This window comes from Zingiber officinale, chromosome 4B, assembly GCF_018446385.1.
Source record: "Zingiber officinale cultivar Zhangliang chromosome 4B, Zo_v1.1, whole genome shotgun sequence".
NCBI classification, from domain to species: Eukaryota; Viridiplantae; Streptophyta; class Magnoliopsida; order Zingiberales; family Zingiberaceae; genus Zingiber; species Zingiber officinale.
Window position 1 is genome coordinate 90727085 of NC_055993.1, and position 20870 is coordinate 90747954.

The following is a 20870-nucleotide window of genomic DNA, read 5'->3' on the forward strand; positions in this document are numbered from 1 at the left end:
TGACAACGCCCCTTCTTCTCGTCTACCACAAACGTCTTCTCAAACGGGCCAATTTGCTCCCTAAATTGTCGACGTTGTCGCTCCCACCTCTCCATTCTTGATCGTAAGCCGTTCCTCCGGTATATATTTTTCTCTTTGTACAATATTTAGTCGATTATATATTGATCCTTCTACCTTATGAATTATTGATGAAGAGTAGACATGATATTTGAAGTTATAGCATTTATAAGTCTTTTGGCTTAAACTCTTTCTCTTTCATGATATTTTAACTTTTAAACACATTAGTGATGAAGAATAAACATTTAAATTTATCTTGTTAACATTATTTCTAGTCAGTATTATAATTCGCATGTTTGATATATTTTAATATATTATGATTTAAGTTGTAGCTGTTACAAATAGTAGTTGCTACAACGTGAGATCCACATTGTAGCAGTCAAGTATCTACTATAACGTGTAATAGCTATTGTGTGGTACAACGTGTATCACAAATTTTTTTTCTCTATATTATATTTTCTCCATATTCAAGGACGGAGCTAGATATTTTATCAAAGGGGGCGGAGTCAACTAAATAGTAAACCCCCTCTTCGAAGGGGCAGGGGGTCAACTAAGTACTAAACCTCTATTCTAAACAAATTGAGGTACTAAACCCCTCTTCTAGACAAAATTTGAGGGGACGGTGGCCACCACCTGCCCCCCCCCCCCCTCCCCAACGCTCCGTCTCTGTCCATATTCTTCTTCTTGTACTATTAAAAAAATTTATTTAAATTAAAATTAATCTGTCATTCCCTAGTAATGGAAGAAATCTGTTTTGATGATCAACTATATGTTGGTGTGGTTAGCATTAACAGTCTAACTCAAGTTTTGATGAATGACAAAGAAGGTTAAGTTAGGTTTGTTGTGATCTAACACTTTCACTGAGTGTGCAGGAGAAATCCAGCTAAGTCAACGGGTCGACCAGATAACTGGTATGAAGTCCAGATAGGTTGACGGGCTGACCGGATCTCTGGCACGAAACCCAACTAAATCGACGGACTGACCAGATAGTTGGCACAAAACCTAGTTAGGTCGACGGGCCGACCAGATAGCTGGCATGAAGCCCAGCTAGGTCGACGGACTGACCGAATAGCTGGTACGAAGTCCAAACAGGTCGACGACCTGACCGGATATCTGGCAAGTAAGTTAAGGTAAGTCACTGGAGGGGAGTGACTTGGTGAGGACGTGTTCCTCGTTCGAGGGAACAGTAGGCGTCGATCCAACTTAGAATCATTTCGGGAATCTAAATTGAGATCGTGACTAGATTCTGGTCTCAGTGAGACATAATCTAATTACTACCCTTTTTACTATAATTGTGCTAACACTTTATTTTGTAGGGTAGTATAATTTTTATTTTGCCTCGGATTACATTTTCTTGTAGGAAAATGAGTTTCTGGAAAATGGTGGTCCGAGAGCCCAGAAGGCAAAAGTCTATCTCGTCGCAAACGTGGAGCACGCTGATTGGTTGGGCCGGCATCACGGTCTGAGCGCACGGAAGGGATCCGGGTGCCCGGAGCACTCCTATAAAAAGAGCCTTCCTCTAGAGCTGCGGATAACAATTTCTTCTACAATTGCTCTGTTACACTCTATTTCTGTGACGCTATGAAGCATCTCCGACAACCTACGGCTCGATTTTCTTTTCAATTGTTATCGGTATTCTTTTCATAGTTCCTGTACTTATTTTGTAATTGTTTTTGCGAACTATTAGTGATTGTCCATTGAAAGCACTCTCACGTACAGACCTTGGAGTAGGAGTCAACGAAGGATCCAAACCAAGTAAAATTGGTTTGTGTTAGTGTTGTGCATTTTATTTTTCCACTGCATACTCGATTTAATAACGATTTTTTTTAACGATCGATATTCACCCCCTCCCACTTGTTGGACCCCGTGGTAGTTTTGATGTGATCAACCAAGTTGGTTAGGTTCTACTGTGTTTGATCCCTGTGTCTGAGTGTGCAGGAGCTTAGGAGCCCAGGAAGTCGAGCGGAAGACGCAGCTAGCGAGAAGGACGGTACGGGAAGGGAGCCGACGGGCTCGGTGCGTCCGAAAGATGAGAGAGCTGCGGAAGAGTACTCCGGTGGGCGTGAAGAGCGTGCGCAGCATTCGAGGGACGTTAAGCCGAGACGGAAGGCTGCTCGAGGAGAAGGCCGGGAATTGGGTTCGGGTGAACCCTATTTCGGTTGGCCACAATCACCCAAAAGAACGGAGCGTCGGAAACTGGAGAAAACAAGCTGGAATTGGAGCTGCCAGCTTGGAGGCGCCTCTAGCTTGAAGGCGCCTTCAACAGGTCAAAGTGACCGTTTCAAGCTACGGATAAAGTTTTATCCGATCACCTCTTGGAGGTGCCTTGGACCCTTATTGGAGGCACCTTGGACCCTCGAGATCAGATTTCTAGAGGCTATTTAAAGGCCCTTGGAACTAGGAATTTACAACAACTTCTACATTCAACTATGTAAGCAATTCCTAGTAGTAGTTCTGAGCAATTAGAGTGTAAAAGGCTTCTCCGCCTTCAGCAAAGGAGAATTTTCTTAGTACGCTTTTCACTGCCCTGGATTAACAACCCTCTTGGTTGTAACCAGGTTAAAATTCTGTTTTTGTTTTATTTTCTATCTCTATTATTTTACTACTGCATTTATTTCTGAGTTTAAATCCGAGGAGGGTAGTTTTATTTTTTGTTTTCAGCAATTCACCCCCCTCTTGCCGGTCTCCGCTGTACCTACAATTGGTATCAGAGCATGATCACCTCAGAAGGACTAACCGCCAACTGAAACACTACGATCAAGATGATGATCGGAGCAAATATCCATCCCCCAAAGTTCGACGGAGATTTCGCCACATGGAAGCGCAAAATGGAGGTATTTTTTAAAACTGAATTTGACATTCTTTTAATAATGAAATATGACTATGCAGTTCCGAAAGATAAGGAGGAAAATACCTGGACGAAAAAGGAACAAGCAGACTTCGTCGCCAACGGGAAGGCTGAGTTCCATCTACTCAGCATTTTGTCGCCTCAGGAGATAAATCGGATCGGAAGCTACGACTCTGCAAAAAATCTCTGGGAAAAATTCCTGGAGCTCCACGAAGGCACCTCCGAAGCGAAGCTAGCAAAGCGCGATATCCTCCGGAACCAGTTGACGAACCTCTGGATGAACCAAGGCGAGAAGGTAGCACAGCTCCAAGCAAGGATCAAAGAGTTGATCACGCAACTAACTAATCTTGGAGAAGAGGTAACAAACCGGGACTCTATCCGGTACGCGCTCAACGCCTTCCCCAGAACTCTAGAGTGGGCTTCCTTAGTAGATGCGCACTACATCTCTAAGGATCTCGAGGTAAGTACTTTAGAACAATTGTTTTCGACTTTTGAACTTCACGAATCTCGAGTTTCAGAGCCAAATGGAGTAGAGAAGACCAGTCAGAACATAGCCCTAAAGGCAAAAGTAAACGGTTCTGACTCCGAAGCCTCAGTCGACGAATCCGAAGCGACACTATTGGTAAGACGCTTCAATAAGTTTTTCAGTACTAACAAATTTAAATCGCAGAGGCATTATCGAAAGAAGAGGACGGTTCGTTGCTACAACTGCAACGAAGAGGGGCACATCAAAGATGACTGCCCAAAGCTAAAGAGAAAGGAGAAAGAAAAGGAAAAGTCAAAATACAAGAAACCAGAACCCTCCAAGCACAAGAATCTGAAGGCTAATTGGTCAGATTCAACATCCTCTGAGTCAGACATCGAAGAATTCTCAGGGTTAGCGCTAATGGCGAACCATCAACCGGAAGTAGACTCAAGCTCAGAGATGAGCATCGATGAAGGGGGAGGAACATCAAAAGAAGAAAGCAGCAGTGAAGGGGGAGCGTCACCAGATCAGGTAAGTAAGGTACACAATCTAACCCCGTCTCAGTCATTTCGATTTATTAAATCGCTTTCTAAAGACTTATTCGAATTAGAAAAAGAAAATAAAGAATTAAAAATGAAATTAGCAAAAGCATGTCCACTTGAAATGTACGATAGTATAAAATCAGAAAATGATAAATTAAAATTAGAAATTGAAAAACTGAAATCTGCTGCATGCTTAAATCAATTTCCAAACTCAAAATTAAGAATTTATGGAAAATTGAACTGGTACATTAGAAACCATCAGGGTCAACTTAGAAAAGTGCCCAAAATTTATGTACCCCCAAAATATCTGATTAATCTAGTAGGAAGGAACCTTTATTGGGTTCCAAAATCTGCGCTAAATTAATTACTTTTAAGTTAAAAGCTTTACAGTGAGAAAATTAAACATTGAAATTCTTTATGTAAGCTTTGTCTAAGGAAGTGGTTGTTGCTCCAATAACCAAGAAGGCCTAGTGTCTCGCCACGACCTAGAAGCTAAAATATTGAAAGAAAATGTTTAATTAACTTTCTGAAAAAGCATTAAAAACAAAAATTAAATAATGCTTTGAAAGTTTATCAAATATTTTTTCTCTTAGAAATTTTTTCTTGAAAATTCTAACTTAGAATTTTTTTTTTGGAAATTTTTTCCTGGAGAAATTCTAAATAACTTCATTTACCTTAGAAATTTTTTTGGAACATTCAAAAATTTAGTTTACTTAGGATTTTTTTTAATTGACTTAGAAATTTTTTTTGGAAAATACAGTTTAACTTAGAATTTTTTTAAAAAAAAATTTCTAAAATTTTATTTTTGTTTAGAAATTTTTTTATTCTCTTATTGGTACCCCATTTTTGCTGTGATCAAAGGGGGAGAGAAAGGTACAAGTTTAGGGGGAGTTAGGAAAATGAAAATTTTACCTATTTTTTTGCAAATGTGTTGCAATTTTAATTATTATAAATTTATGCTTAATATGTTAGTTTAATAATTTCCTTTAAAATTACTATTTATGTCTATTTGTAAACCCTAACTTGAACTTGGGTTGATGCACATCAAAAAGGGGGAGATTGTTGGACCCCATGGTAGTTTTGATGTGATCAACCAAGTTGGTTAGGTCCTGCTGTGTTTGATCCCTGTGTCTGAGTGTGCAGGAGCTTAGGAACACAGGAAGTCGAGTGGAAGAAGCAGCTAGCGAGAAGGACGGCACGGGAAGGGAGCAGACAGGCTCGGTGCGTCCGAAGGACGAGAGAGCTGCGGAAGAGTACTCCGGTGGGCGTGAAGAGCGTGCGTAGGGTTCGAGGGACGTTAAGCCGGGACGAAAGGCTGCTCGAGGAGAATGTCAGGAATTGGGTTCGGGTGAGCCCTATTCCGATTGGCCGCAATCACCCAAAAGAACGGAGTGTCGGAAGCTGGAGAAAACAAGCTGGAATTGGAGCTGCCAGCTTGGAGGCGCCTCCATCAGGCTTGGAGGTGCCTTCAACCTTGTTGAAGGCGCTTTCAACAGGTCAAAGTGATCGTTTCAAGCTACGGATAAAGTTTTATCCGATCATCTCTTGGAGGCGCCTTGGACCCCTATTGGAGGCGCCTTGGACCCTCGAGATCAGATTTCCAGAGGCTATTTAAAGGCCCCTGGAGCTAGGAATTTATAACAACTTCTACATTCAACTTTGTAAGCAATTCCTAGCAGTAGTTCTGAGCAATTAGAGTGTAAAAGGCTTCTCCGCCTTCAGCAAAGGAGAATTTTCTTAGTGCGCTTTTCACTGCCCTGAATTAAAAACCCTCTTGGTTGTAATCAGGTTAAAATTCTATTTTTATTTTATTTTCTGTCTCTATTATTTTACTACTGCATTTATTTCTAAGTTGAAATCCGAGGAGGGTAGTTTTATTTTTTGTTTTCAGCAATTCACCCCCTTTTGTCGGTCTCCGCGCACCTACACCACTAGCGAATTCTACGATCCAACAAGTGGTATCAGAGTAGGTACCACTCTGATTTGGTGCAACCACCAATTAGACAAAGGAAGTGAAACCTTTATTTTATTTCTTTCAGCTTTCAGTTTTTTCGATATATTCCAAATTAGTACAATTACCTCTTTGGAAGCATTTTTGTTGGGTTTTTCGGGCCGCGAAAACCCCGAAACCCCCAAGCCACCGGATCCGTACGAAGTAAAACTTTCGAAAAACATTACGAGTACGAGTTTTATGCTAGTTCTAAACTAGGAGAAGGAATTACCCTTGATGCGAAGCCCTTCGCGTATCTCACTCTTCCAAGTGATGCCGGATCTCGAGGTTGTCAAGTGTACAACCCTCTAGAAGTATCCACACGAACAAATGGGTGGAGAAAAACTAAACAAAGGTGTGCTAGCACCCTTGATCAATCATGGCAAGAGGAGGAAAGGGAGAGCGAGAAGAGAGAGCAAGGAAGAAGATGGAATGAATGAGCCTTGAATGAAATCAAAATTCCATTCAAACACCATAAGTGGCCGGCCACAATGGGAATTGAAACCCCCATTCTCATTTAATGTGGCCATTAAAGAGATTTGTAACCTCCATGAGGTGGCACACACATGTGCTAAACATGATGATGTGTAACACCATTATTGGCCACTTAATGTCAACTCACAAATGAGGTGGCAAATAGTCAAGTCAAACTTGACTCTTCCTCTTCCTCTCAAGTCAAGTCAAACTTGACTTAATCTCTCTCATGGTTGATCTAATCCAACCATCTAATTCAAGCCAATTTAATATAATGAATCTAATTCATTTAATTAAATTGATTCAATGAGTCATAATCTAAATTAGACTCATTGAACACATGAATCAACTTGAGTCCAACTCAATTAGCCTAATTAGGTTTACTCTTAATCAAATTTGATTCATCACATGAATCTAACCCTCTTGGTTCATCATATGAACCTAATCTCCATCTAATTGTCCTTTGTGTATGACCCTATAGGTTCTTATAACATTGACAATGCTCCTAAACCCATTTATAAGAATAAGTAATGAGCGGTATCTAGCAACACATCATTACTACCCAAGTTACAAGAATGTTGAGATCCAACATCACCTTATGACTACTAATTGTGACTCCTCACAATATATGACAAGTGTCCTTTTATCCTAGACATCTAGATTGATCAATGTGAGGTATAGACCGTGTCATCCTCTTACCAATCTAAATCTTGATCTCCAAGTAGACTCACTAAATCAAATGAGCTCAATATCTCATATTGACTCATTTGGGCATGGTCATGCACTTCGTGGTCTCACTCTATCAAGAATATCGATGTCGCTCCCGTCATATAGGAGAGATATATCCCATCTACATCACTCACATCCCTCTGCATAATTCGTTACATACCAGTAATCGCCTTTATAGTCCACCCAGTTACGGGTGACGTTTGACGAAGCCAAAGTACATAACTCCTTATGTAGGGATCCATGGTGACTTCAGGTCCAAGGACTAGTAGTCATACTAATAGCCACATGAGAAAGTATATGACACTCATATAACGATCCATGATACTTTCTCATGGCGGGTCATTCAGTATACATTCTCCAATGCATATTCATGTGTCAACTTGATATGTCTATATCCATGACTTGTGAGATCAAGTCATCGAGTTGACCTACATGCTAGTATTATTGCATTAACATTGTCCCTGAATGTTAATACTCAACTAGGAATGATTAAGAGTAATGTTCCCTATATCATCTCACTATCGGTTCAACTAACCGATTGATATAGGTAAGAACCTTATACTCAAGGACACTATTATACTCAGTTTATTTGGCACCAATACAAGTAAGTATAATAATAAAAAACAAATGCATTTATTTATATAAGAATATGATACAACAAGTCCATAATACAATCATCAAATGATTGGCTCTAGGGCTTTAACTAACAATCTCCCACTAGCACTAGTGCCAATCAGTGTAGGCTCTAAGCCCTAATGACCTAGTGTGACCATCATGCTTTCTCTGTGCCAAAGCCTTGGTCAAGGGATCTGCGATGTTAGCCTCTGTAGGTACTCTACAAATCTTCACATCTCCTCTCTCGATAATCTCTCGAATGAGATGGAAGCGCCGTAGTATGTGTTTGGTCCGCTGGTGTGAGCGAAGTTCCTTCGCCTGTGCTATAGCTCCATTGTTGTCACAAGAGAGCTCAATATATAGGGTCAGCGATACTAGGAACCACCCCAAGTTCAGTGATGAACTTGCGGATCCAAACTGCCTCCTTTGCTGCCTCTGATGCAGCAATGTACTCGGCCTCTGTCGTAGAATCAGCTACTGTGTCCTACTTCGAACTCTTCCAGCTCACAGCACCACCATTTATGCAAAACACGAACCTCGACTGCGATCGATAATCATCCTGGTCGGTCTGGAAGCTGGCATCACTGTAACCCTTTACAGCTAGCTCATCATTGCCTCTATATATCAAGAAATATTCTTTAGTCCTTCTTAAGTACTTAAGAATATTCTTGACCGCTATCCAGTGACTTTCGCTTGGATCTAACTGGTATCTGCTCGTCATGCTCAAAGCATACGAGACATCAGGTTGAGTACATAGCATGACGTACATGATAGATCCTATGGCTGAGGCATAAGGGATCTGATCCATGCGGTCTCTCTCCTCTCTAGAAGAGGGACCTTGAGTCTTCGAAAGACTCATGCTATGTGACATTGGCAAAAATCCCTTCTTAGAGTTCTTCATGGCAAACCGAAGGAGTAGCTTGTCAATATATGTACTCTGACTTAGGCCAAACAATCTTTTAGATCTATCTCTATAGATCTGTATGCCTAGAATGCGAGATGTTTCACCTAAGTCTTTCATTGAGAAGCAACTCCCTAGCTAGGTCTTGACAGACTGAAGCAAAGGGATGCCCTTCCCAATGAGTAGTATGTCATCCACATACAATATGAGGAAGACAACTATGTCCCCTACAACCTTCTTGTAGACACAAGGTTCATCTTCATTCTTGATGAAACCAAACTATTTGATTGCATCATCGAATCGAAGATTCCAGCTCCGAGAAACTTACTTTAGTCCATAAATGGACCTATGCAGCTTGCATACTTTGCTAGTATGTTGTGGATCTACAAAACCCTCAAGTTGTGTCATGTACACATCCTCGAGTAGGTTTCCATTCAGAAACGCGGTTTTGACATCCATCTTCCATATCTCATAGTCATGGTATGCTGCAATAGCAAGCATGATCCGAATGGACTTAAACATTGCTACTAGAGAAAAGGTTTCATCATAGTCAATATCATGAATTTACTTGAAACCTTTAACTACCAAGCAACCCTTATAGATAAGTCCATCCATGTCAGTCTTTCTCTTAAAGACCCACTTACACCCTATGGGTTTTACCCCTTCAGGTGGATCAACCAAAGTCCATACTTGGTTGGTGTACATGGATTCCATCTCGGATCTCATGGGTTCTAGCCATTTCTCGGAGTCTGGTCTCATCACAGCTTCCTGATAGGAGGTGGGCTCATCCTCTATGAGTACAACGTCATCATGGTCAGACAAGAGAAATGAGTATCTCTCGGGCTGACGACGTACCCTATCAGACCTACGAAGAGGTATGTCTATTTGAACTAGTTGTTGTTCCTCAACTCTTTGTGGAACAACATCATCCGCAACATTTTGTGGTTCCAGTTCAACTTCCATCGAGGCTTCAGTGCTATGGTCCGCATCTTGAACTTCTTCAAGATCGAACGTACTCCTACTAGTCTTTCTAGAAACAAAGTCCATTTCTAGAAAGACCCCAGTCTTTGCCACAACTACCTTGTGCTGACTGGGAATGTAGAAGTAATATCCCTTAGTTTCCTTAGGATATCCAATGAAATAGCACTTGTCGGATTTGGGTCCCAATTTGTTTGAGACTTGACGTCTAACGTAAGCCTCACAACCCCAAATCCTCATAAAAGACACCTGGACATCTCTCCCAGTCCATATCCTATATGGTGTCTTTATCACAGCCTTGGATGGAACTCGGTTGAGTATAAAAGTTGTCGTGTCTAATAGGGTATGATTCCTCCTTTCGGATACACCATTCCACTGTGGTGTTCTAGGAGGAGTGATTTGGGATAGGATCCCACACTCAGCTAGATAGTCACGAAACTCATGGCTAAAGTATTCTCCGCCTCGATCTGATAGAAGTATCTTAATACTCTTGCCAAACTGGTTCTGTACTTCATTCTTGAATTCTTTGAACTTTTCAAAGGATTCAGACTTATGTGTCATCAAGTACACATAACCATATCTACTGAAGTCATCAATAAATGTGATGAAGTACCTATAAACGCCTCTAGCAGCAACATTGAAAGGGCCACATACATCACTATGTATAAGTCCTAACAAATCAGTCGCTCTTTCGCTGTGCCCATTAAAGGGAGTCTTGGTCATCTTGCCTAGTAGGCATGACTCGCACGTCTCATAAGATTCAAAATCAAATGAGTCCAGCAAACCATCCTTATGGAGCTGGGATAAGCGCTTATCATTTATATGACCTAAGCGACAGTGCCAGAGATAGGTTTGATTCATGTCATTTGACTTGAACCTCTTGGTATTTATGTTATAGATAGGGCTTTCAAGGTCTAAAATGTAGAGTCTGTTCATCAGAGGTGCACTACAATAGAACATATCTTTTAAATAAACAGAACAACATTTGTCCTTTATTATAAAAGAGAAACCTTTCTTGTCCAAACAAGAAACTAAAATTATGTTCTTTGTTAAAGCAGGCACATAACAACAATCATCCAACTCTAGTACAAGCCCAGAGGCAGAGATAGAAAATAAGTCCCTACAGCAATAGCAGCAACCCGTGCTTCATTGCCTACGCGTAGGTCCACCTCGCCCTTTACCAATGTCCTGCTATTTCTCAGCGCCTTCACATTAGTACAAATGTGAGAAGCACATCCGGTATCTAATACCCATGATGAAAAAATAGATAGATTGACTTTTATAACATATATACCTGAAGTGGAAGTCTCACTTCGCTTCTTCTTAAGATCTTCCAGGTACACCTTGCAGTTCCTCTTCCAGTACCCGGTCTGACCGCAGTAGAAGTAGGTAGCATCCTTGGCGACCCCTCCTTTAGGCTTCAGTGCCTTGCCTTTGTCCTTGGCTTGGGACTTTCCTTTGCCTTTGGGCTTGCCCTTGCCCTTGTGTTTCTGAACCATCAGAACAGAGTGGGGCTTAGCCTTCTTAAGGTTCAGCTCAGTAGTTCTTAACATGCTAAGCAGCTCGGGCAGTGGCTTGTCAATTTCATTCATATTGTAGTTTAAAACGAATTGACTATAGCTATTCGGCAAGGATTGCAAGATCAGGTCAGTGGCCAGCTCTTGGCCAAGCGGGAATCCCAACCTCTGTAGGTTTCCTATGTACCCAATCATTTTGAGTACATATGGACCTACGGGAGCCCCATCTGACATCTTGCACTGAAATAGTGCCCTTGAGATCTCAAATCTCTCATGCCACGCTTGTCCTTGATACAGTTGACGAAGATGTTCAACCATATCGTAAACGCCCATCAACTCGTGTTGCTTCTGAAGCTCAGAGTTCATGGTCGCGAGCATTAGACATGACACATCTAATGCGTCATCTTGATGCTTCTTATAAGCATCTTTGTCAGCTCGTGGGGCATTGGCAGGAGGAGCCTCCGGAATGGGCTGCTCCAGAATATACAGTTTACATTCCTGTGTGAGAACTATGTTGGGATCATTCGTACTCGGCTAGAGAGGGGGGTGTGAATAGCCGACCCCAAATCGTCGTTTCTTTCTACAAAACGTGTTAGCGCAGCGGAAAATACAAAGAAACGAAAGAGAAGAAAACCAAACCTTAACACAAGGATGTAACGAGGTTCGGAGATTAGGGCTCCTACTCCTCGGCGTGTCCGTAAGGTGGACGAGTCCAGTCAACCCGTCGGTGGATGAGTCCCCGGAGAACCGGCTAATACAATATACTCCTTGTGGGTGGAGAAACCTCGCCACAAACGTTTGCAACAGCAAACAAAGAGTACAAGTACAGTAAGAAAAGCAATACAATATGAATACAATAGCACTCTACCAATTGCTTGCTTTCTTGTCGACTGGAGGTGAAGCAGCAACTTCACAACCCAAACGCAGCAGCTTGTCGACCACCGGAAGCTCACGCGAAGCTTCGGAGGCGAGCTCAATCAAAGCTCAGTTGAAGCAGAAGCTTTAGCAGCAGAAGAACAGAAGTTCAAGGAAAAGAGAAGAAGTTCTTGTGCAGCAGCAGCCCTCGACCCCTTTATACCTGCGAAGAAGACAGCGAAGAAACTAGCCGTTGCGTCGCAACGGCTGAGGGCGTGGACCGATCAGGAGGTTCCCCGATCGGTCCATGGACCGATCAGGAACCTCGATCGGTCGTGGGGACCGATCAGGGCCTATCTTGATCGGTCCCATCGTCGATCGCTGAGAGTTGCCCAACTCTGTGTGGAATCTGATCGGTCCCGGACCGATCCCACGCGTCGATCGGTCCCGGGACCGATCAGTCATGATCGGTCCCCAAACCGATCAGTAAGCCCACAGAACCATGATCACCTTCTGTTTGTCATCTGATCGGTCACCAGATCGATCAGATACACAAACGTATCGCTGGATCGGTCTGCAGACCGATCCAGAGCTTGGTTTTTGCCCAAACCAAGTCCCAAACCTTCCAAACCAATATCCGGTCAACCTTGACCTATTGGTACATCATGCTTAGCATCCGGTCACTCCCTTGACCTGCTAAGACTCCCCACCAAGTGTCCGGTCAATCCCTTTGACCCACTTGGACTTTCCTCTTCGTGCCAAGTATCCGGTCACTCCTATGACCTACTTGGACTTCCCATCACCAGATGTCCGATTACCCTTGATCCATCTGGATTTTCCCTTGCCCGGCTTCACTCACCAGGACTTTCACCTAGCTTCACTCACTAGGGTTTTCACACTGCCTAACATCCCAGTTAGGACTTTCTCACTGCCTGGCTTCACTCACCAGGACTTTCCAACTGCCTAACATCCCAGTTATGACTTTCCCACTGCCTGGCTTCACTCACCAGGACTTTCCACACTGCCTAACATCCCAGTTAGGACTTTCCCACTTTGCCAAGCTCCCTGCTTGGACTTTTCCCGTGCCAAGCTCCCTGCTTGGACTTCTCCAGCGCCAAGTCTCCATACTTGTACTTTTCGCGTGCCAAGCCCCCTGCTCGGACTTTTCCAGTGCCAAGTCTCCATACTTGGACTTTTCAGGTCAACCAGGTCAATCCTTGACCTAGGGTTGCACCAATAATCTCCCAACCATCTATTCTTGTCTCACATCAAGAATAGAACTCTCTCACGAGTGTCAAACATCAACATGCAACTCAACTAGGTCAACCTTGACCTAAGGTTGCACTGACAATCTTTCCAAGTCAAACATCAAAATACAACTCGAGTCAAGTCACCTCGAGTCGGGTCAACCAGGTCAACCTTGACCTAAGGTTGCACCAATAATCTCCCCCTTTTTGATGTTTGACAAAACCCATAATCAAGTTAGATTAACCCGATAACCTAACTTAGGTTCTCCAATAATTCTCCCCCTTCTTGACACACATCAAAAAGAATTCCAATGTTCTTCCTCGAACATTCCTTGACATTCTTCCCCTAGCTTAGGTTAACCCGATAACCTAACTTGGGTTCTCCAATAATTCTCCAATGAACACTCTCCCCTTTTTGACACACATCAAAAAGAAAAAGGAGGGTATCAAGGTCAAGAGTTTCTTCCTAATGAAAGTCCCATACCTTTCATTGAAACTCTTAATTTCCCCTTGATACTAAACTCAACAATCAACTTAGTGATAATCCCATATCACTAATCCTCAAAAGTCTTAAGGAGTAAAAACTCCCCCTAAAAGTCAACTCCCCCTAAAGGTCAACTCCCCCTTGACCATTGCACCAACAATGTCTTGGAGAGTTTCAAACCTTTAGAAACCCGAAACTCACTCCCAAAAACTGAAATTTCAGACACCTGCTGAAAATCAGAAACTGGCACGCACTGATCGGTCCTCAGACCGATCAGAAGCCCCCTGGATCGGTCCCCAGACCGATCCACGCTTCAATGATCGCACTGGATCGTCACTGATCGGTCACCAGACCGATCAGGCCTTCCCTGGATTGGTCCGGTGACCGATCCAGCCTCTGAAATCAGAGATTTCTGATTTTATCCCCGGGAGAAGTTCAGAAACTCACAGAAAATTACAGAAAATGCTAAAAATCATAAAATTTTGAGGATACATTCCTCGTAACATATACTATCAAGGAAAAATAGTTTTCTATGAAAATAACTTCCATTTCCAAATCTTGATACAAAGTTCGAAAACTTTGAAATAGTTCAAGTTTAACTCAACTTTGTATCACAATGTTCAATGATGAATGCTATCACTAGGAAAGCTTCATCAAGGTTTTTCAAATCAATTTTAAAATGCTTTTAAAACCATTTGAATTTAGGACCATAATCTTAGGGCTAGATGTACATGACTTGTACACAAGCTTTCCCTATGATCCTTAATTTCTTGAATTAGGGTCATCTAGGTACAAGGACTATGCACCTTGATCCTAACTCATGATCCTAATATCTCACACACATCTAAGGTGTATCAAACCACATTCAAGTCAATTTGATGTGAGATATGGATTAAGGTCAACTTAGGCTAAGTTCTCATGCATTTTCTAAACACCAATTTGATCTCAATATCAAATTATATGTTTATCCTTAAATCAATTTCATTGATTATAATGCAAGAGATGATGACATGGCATATAATGATATCATAAGTAAAAACATGTGCCAATGTCATGATGTCATGGCATAAAGTTTGAAAACTTAAATAAAGCATGACATATAAACTAGCCTAAGCATTATCATGACATTTTAAATGATAATAAAACTAAACATGATGTCATGACATGTGAGGGCAAACAATCATGACAAGATTTAGCATAAATAAATATACCTAGATTACCTATCTAAGTATCCTTAACCACTTTGCTAACCTAAAATTTAACCCTTGATTGCCCTAAAATGCCAAAATCCTAATTTTGACACTTCTTGAACTCTAGATTAATTCATGCCACTTAAAGATCAAATTTATCCTCAAAACTTGGCATGTTTCATTTTTCCTCGAGAGTTCTCTAGATTTTCCCAAATTGTGCCAATTGAGATTAAAAATGAAATTTCCAATCTTTAGGCACATTTAACTCTTCAAAGGAGTAAATGATAATTCCATTTCATTTTCAAAAGTTCTCAAAACCTTGAAAATGCTCCTTGAGTGTCAATTTCTTCAAAGTTGGGTTAACTACCCTTCTAATCGGAGTTGACACTCTCTAACCCATCTATGGGGTAGAGAAGATGCTCCTAGGAACCCAATACCTATTAGAGCTCATTGGGTTCACTAAATATTCACTAGGGATAACTTCCCTAGCAACCCTCCTAATGAGCCTCTTAGGCTTTAAAGCCTTGGTCATTTGGGTCTCATCAAGGTCAACTATAGGGGTGACTCCCCTTGTGAACTTGGTAATGGTCTTCCTAGCCCTAGGTTTTGTTCCATAATCGAATGAAACATTATGATAAGTGGGCTTGACCAATTGGGACTTAGGTTTGTGACCCAAACCTTTCTTGTCCTTGGACTTGGGTTTTTGACCCCTAGACCCTAGAGTCAAATCCTTAAGAGCCTTTTCTAGAGAGTCAAGTCTTGACCTCAAGACTTGATTTTCTTTCTCTAATACCTCAAGTTTTGATTTATCATTTTTCTTTGAGGTATTTCTAGGCATGTGTCTAGATGATTTGGGATTTCTATCTAGATTTTCCTTAGCCTTAGATGAGTTAATTCTAGGGTTAGCATTTCTAGAATTGTTCTTATCTAGGCTAACATGCTTGGCTCCTAAGCACATGTATCGATTTCTAGTGTTAACATGCTTATCATTATTGACAATGGCAATAAGACTACTAGCATGCATCCTACTAGAATTGCACGAATGAGCCTTAAAAGATACCTTAGGGTTTGCCTTAGCTCCCCCTATCGATGTGCATCCCTTGTCCTTGTGAGGTTTCCTCCCCTTCAGACATTGGCTCCTATAGTGTCCCCGTTGCTTGCATTGAAAGCACACCACGTGCTTCTTGCCTTTGCGTGTTGGGATGCCGGCTTCCTTGACCTTTGGTGTCGGTGGAGTCTTTCTAACCCTCTTTGGACACTTGCTCTTGTAGTGTCCAAATTCCCTACACTCGAAGCACATTATGTGTAATTTGCTAGAAATTAAAAAGCTTGAGTTACCTAGGGTTGAGGATGGATGAACGCTCTCATCTTCATCCCTTCCGGAGGTAGAAGCTTCTTCTTCTTGCTCCGACCTTGAAGAGGAACTCTCCTCCTCTTCTTCTTTAGATGTTGAGTGGCCCTCAACTTCTAAATCTTCTCCTCCATGATGTGAGCTACTTGGCTCACTTTGCTCCTCTTCATGGCTTGAATTTGAGCTTCCCTCATGGAACTCGGCCAAGTTATCCCATAATTCCTTGGCATTGTTGTAACCTATCTTACACAAGATGTTAGTAGGCAATGAAAATTCAATTATTCTCGTTACCTCTTCGTTGATTTCGGATTTGTGAATTTGTTCTCTTGTCCACTCCTTCTTCTCAAGTGGTTTTCCTTCCTTATCCACCAGAGGAGTAAAACCTTCTTGTACACAAAACCAATTCATTATGTTAGTCATAAGAAAGTACTTCATCCTTACCTTCCAATACGCGAAGTCGCCGCATTCGTAGAAGGGTGGAATGGTGATGTCTTCTCCATAGAGATCCATTCTCTAGCTTTGCTCCCACGGGTGTTGATCCGATGAAGAGCGACCTCGCTCTGATACCACTTGACTAGAGAGGGGGGGTGTGAATAGCCGACCCCAAATCGTCGTTTCTTTCTACAAAACGTGTTAGCGCAGCGGAAAATACAAAGAAACGAAAGAGAAGAAAACCAAACCTTAACACAAGGATGTAACGAGGTTCGGAGATTAGGGCTCCTACTCCTCGGCGTGTCCGTAAGGTGGACGAGTCCAGTCAACCCGTCGGTGGATGAGTCCCCGGAGAACCGGCTAATACAATATACTCCTTGTGGGTGGAGAAACCTCGCCACAAACGTTTGCAACAGCAAACAAAGAGTACAAGTACAGTAAGAAAAGCAATACAATATGAATACAATAGCACTCTACCAATTGCTTGCTTTCTTGTCGACTGGAGGTGAAGCAGCAACTTCACAACCCAAACGCAGCAGCTTGTCGACCACCGGAAGCTCACGCGAAGCTTCGGAGGCGAGCTCAATCAAAGCTCAGTTGAAGCAGAAGCTTTAGCAGAAGAACAGAAGTTCAAGGAAAAGAGAAGAAGTTCTTGTGCAGCAGCTACCCCTTTATACCGCGAAGAAGACAAGAAACTAGCCGCGTCAGAACCCGATCGTGGACCGATCGGAAGAAGCTCGCTTGTTCCCCCGATCGGTCCATGGACCGATCAGGAACCTCTGACGGCCGTGGGGACCGATCGGCCGATCGGTCCCCGCATCGATCGAACAGAAAGTTGCCCAACTCGTGGAAATCTGATCGGTCCCCGGACCGATCCGCCCCTGATCGGTCCCGGGACCGATCAGCCTCAAGCCGATCGGTCCCGCACCGATCAGAAGCCCACGTAACCATGATCACCTTCGTTTGTCATCCGATCGGTCATCGATCGATCGACACAACGATCGGATCGATCTCGCAGACCGATCCGCAGCTTGGTTTTGCCCAAACCAAATCCCAAACCTTCCAAACCAATATCCGGTCAACCTTGACCTATTGGTACATCATGCTTAGCATCCGGTCACTCCCTTGACCTGCTAAGACTCCCCACCAAGTGTCCGGTCAATCCCTTTGACCCACTTGGACTTTCCTCTTCGTGCCAAGTATCCGGTCACTCCTATGACCTACTTGGACTTCCCATCACCAGATGTCCGATTACCCTTGATCCATCTGGATTTTCCCTTGCCCGGCTTCACTCACCAGGACTTTCACCTAGCTTCACTCACTAGGGTTTTCACACTGTCTAACATCCCAGTTAGGACTTTCTCACTGCCTGGCTTCACTCACCAGGACTTTTCAACTGCCTAACATCCCAGTTATGACTTTCCCACTGCCTGGCTTCACTCACCAGGACTTTCCACACTGCCTAACATCCTAGTTAGGACTTTCCCACTTTGCCAAGCTCCCTGCTTGGACTTTTCCCGTGCCAAGCTCCCTGCTTGGACTTCTCCAGCGCCAAGTCTCCATACTTGGACTTTTCGCGTGCCAAGCCCCCTGCTCGGACTTTTCCAGTGCCAAGTCTCCATACTTGGACTTTTCAGGTCAACCAGGTCAATCCTTGACCTAGGGTTGCACCAATAATCTTCCAACCATCTATTCTTGTCTCACATCAAGAATAGAACTCTCTCACGAGTGTCAAACATCAACATACAACTCAACTAGGTCAACCTTGACCTAAGGTTGCACTGACAATCTTCCCAAGTCAAACATCAAAATACAACTTGAGTCAAGTCACCTCGAGTTGGGTCAACCAGGTCAACCTTGACCTAAGGTTGCACCAACAAACTATTCTCAAGTTCCTGTACCGGTCCAGGAAATTTGCTCCGTTGAGCTTGTCCTTCTCAAGGACAGAACGTAGGGAGAAAGAGTTAGTATTCGACGTCATGGTTATCTACAACAGAAAAATGCAGAAAATAAATATCATATTTTTTTTGAATCATTTAATTAGACCTTTAACTAAATGATGCTCCCACTGAATTCTATAATTCATGTGGGACAAGATCCACATCATACTAACCCTTGAGTTAGCTTTGGCTAATACGCCTAAGATTTAGTATGATCGGTAGGTAACGATTTACCAATTACATCTCTATGCAACTCTTGTTTATAGGATTATTATCCGCAGTTATATTAAAACTTGAGTTAGCTTTGGCTAATACGCCCAAGAATTAATATAAATGTGATTTATGTCCTATCTTTCCAACCGTTGGAAGAATGTCTACAGTGAAACTCGATTTAACTAATTATACTCAATCAAATTGAGTCTCTACTCTCCCATGCGTTGATAGGCGGGACCAATATTGTCCCTCCGAACCCAACCAAGATAATATGTGTTGCTCTGCTTTGGCATATTCAACAACACATGTGATCGAGGTAGTGATAGGTATCACGGCACGGTAGACATTTGAGTTGACGCGATTGAGATCTAATCTAATCGAGAGGGTGCATCTTGTACACGATTTAGATCTAATCTAATCGTTAGACACTAAATAATTACTAATTATGCATCACATACACACAAGCAATTAATTAAATTATTTGTGATTAGTCATGGCCCTACTACGATCTTCTCAAGCCAATGAGAAGATCGGATGGTCAACCTAAGGTCAACAACTTCTCAAGCTCCTCCCTTTGACCACCTTGTGTTGCTCGCGCCCTCCTCGTAACTCTGTCTCGAGTGGACCTTCCACCGCTCCAATTTTGTACATTACAATTTTGAAACTCGAGTTACATTCAAGTCTAAACTAATTTACAACAAGAATAAATGGAGAAAGGCACGACGCGCAGGTCGCGTATCAAATATACAGCACACACAATACAAATGATGGCGCACAGGCCGTAATATGAATTACAACATAAATATTTCAATCAAATTGGGTCTTTTGGGCCATGACTACCACGAATGATACATAATTCTAAATTATGTATTTTCTATAATTTTATGTAATTTTTACTATAATTTTTACAATTTTTATGAGTAAAATTTCTGGCGGTTTCGTTTAGCAGGTTTTCGGGCGCAATCGCGGAACGAATCCCCTTGTCGGGCAAGGGGCAGCGCCCCTACCCGTGATCTAACCATCGCGAGTGTTCCTTAGCGATCCTACGGCGCCTTAGCCCGCTGTCCCAAAAGGATTTGGGGTGAAACCTTGCCGTTTCGGAAAAATCTTCTCGGTAGCCGAAGCCTACAAGTGTCTAAACACTTGTGCTTCACTTCTACGAGAAAAATACCCATAAAAAAATCATAAAAACCTAATTTTACAGAAAATTACAGAACCTACACTTTTCATAAAAACGCAAACTAAACTCGTACAAGACTTCGCACGTGGCTCTGATACCACTGTTGGATTTTTCGGGCCGCGAAAATCATTTTTTCGCGTCGCGGAAACCCTGAAACCCCCATGCCATCGGATCCGTGCGAAGTAAAACTTTCGAAAAACATTACTGTTGGTGCAACCTTAGGTCAAGGTTGACCTGGTTGACCCGACTCGAGGTGACTTGACTCGAGTTGTATTTTGATGTTTGACTTGGGAAGATTGTCGGTGCAACCTTAGGTCAAGGTTAACCTAGTTGAGTTGCATGTTGATGTTTGACACTCGTGAGAGAGTTGTATTCTTGATGTTTGACAAGAATAGGTGTTTGGGAGATTGTAGGTGCAACCTTAGGTCAAGGTTGACCTGGTTGACCTGATTCGGGAAAAGTCCAAGCAGGGAGCTTGGCACGCGAAAAGTCCAAGTATGGAGACTTGGCAACGGAAAAGTCTAAGCAGGGAGCTTGGCACTGGAAAAGTCCAAGTATGGAGACTTGGCACTGGAAAAGTCCAAGCAGGGAGCTTGGCACGCGAAAAGTCCAAGTATGGAGACTTGGCACTGGAAAAGTCCAAGTATGGAGACTTGGAAAAGTCCAAGTATGGAGACTTGGCACGAGAAGTCCAAGTATGGAGACTTGGCGAGAAGTCAAGGGAGCTTGGCACGAGGGAAAGTCCTAACTGGATGTTAGGCACTTGGAAAGTCCCGTGAGTGAAGCCAGCAGTGGAAAGTTCTAAGTGATGATAGGCGGTTGGAAAGTCCCGTGAGTGAAGTCACTGGGAAAGTCCTAACG